Genomic DNA, 1,381 nt, shown 5'->3' with positions numbered 1-1,381 from the left:
GCCTTAAAATTTCATAATCACCTGGTGTAAGTCAGGCCTGGGCTCTTCGGGGCCTAGGCAATAAGTGTCAAGCAAAGACCAGCAAGACGGACAACCCTTCATACCAATTGTAACTATCCAGCTCCTCTACTCCCCGGGGAGTTGGTCCCCCATTTCCCCTTCACTCCACACATTAAAAATCGGCCTTGTGCCTAATTTGCTCGGTGAGGGAGCAAATAAATAGCCTTACCTTACGCAGGGGTAACGGTGATCATAAAGGTCGTTCCCCCAGAGTGAGGCCCATCCATTGCACTGCGGTTGGGTTGACCTTTGCAATCGTCTCAAATGTGGACGACTCTAACGTGCTATTTCTAAGTGTTGGGGTCTGCGAACGCGCTCACCCCGATAATATAATCAAAATCAGAAATTCTACCCTACGTCTCATTCGAAGCAGAAAACTACTTTAATTCCCAGCTACCTCCTGTCTGTATGTCCTCGGCTTTCACAGACGTGTGTAAGGACGTCCTTGTTTCTGTTTTCCCAATCGCCCGTCTCTATACACGCCACAAAAAGGTTAATTCTCTCGACCAGTTTATCATCCACTTCAATTGCAACGTTCTGATATAATCTAATCTGCATGTATACATCACCAACGTTTGCTCTGAACATATCAATCTCGTAAGCGTAAGAAATCCGCCGAGCTGTCGCCTTCAACAACTGAAAGTGTCTTCTTTCGATATAGATTGATGAATAAAAACCTCTGGAAAACTACCGCAGAATTAGTGTGTCTATTGATTGAACCCCACCCATCACCTCGAAAATTGGGCATCCAAACAAAGTTGAATTATGTGCACAGGTATTTTTCGTTACCAAAATTATGAAAATGATTAAATATCTTTTATTGGTACTTGTACAGTTTAATCAACACATTAAAAAAATGAAAATATCGAAAAAAGGTTATATTGTACGCATCCGTTATGGACTGAAGTTCTCTAAAAAAAAAAAAATTAGAGAATTTTTTTTTTTTTTTTACAGCGGAAAAACATGTTAATATGACAGCGCGCTGAAGATGGCCGTGTTTGGATTTTTAGAACACGCCACGGGGAGATAACACAGTCTAACGTGCCGATACATCCTTCACATTTTAAATAATAGATTTTCTTCTTAAAAATTGGTATTGTATCATAACAAATTGTTTTGTTTTTTTTGCTTAAAAAAAAAACTACTTGACCAAATTAAGTGAAAGCTTTTCCATAGAACTTCATTCCATAATGGATACGTAAAATATAACCTTTTTTTTTCGCTATTTTCATTTTTAATGTCTTTATTAAAATGTACAAGTTCCCATTTTATTTTATAATTTAAAATGAAAAAAACATTGAGCAATAAAAATGAAATTTTG

The 1,381-nt window shown here is 37.8% G+C and overlaps 1 non-coding gene across 1 annotated transcript; it reads left to right on the top strand.

Moving 5' to 3' along the window:
• Positions 1–221: 221 nt before the first annotated feature.
• LOC145271635 (U1 spliceosomal RNA) lies at positions 222–385 on the top strand. Its single transcript, XR_013866039.1, has one exon. It is a non-coding gene; the product is annotated as a U1 spliceosomal RNA (small nuclear RNA).
• The last annotated feature ends 996 nt before the right edge of the window (positions 386–1,381 follow it).

Source organism: Euprymna scolopes, chromosome 46, assembly GCF_053919585.1.
Source record: "Euprymna scolopes isolate OS-2025 chromosome 46, ASM5391958v1, whole genome shotgun sequence".
Classification (NCBI taxonomy): Eukaryota; Metazoa; Mollusca; class Cephalopoda; order Sepiida; family Sepiolidae; genus Euprymna; species Euprymna scolopes.
This window is presented reverse-complemented; position numbering and strand designations above follow the sequence as displayed.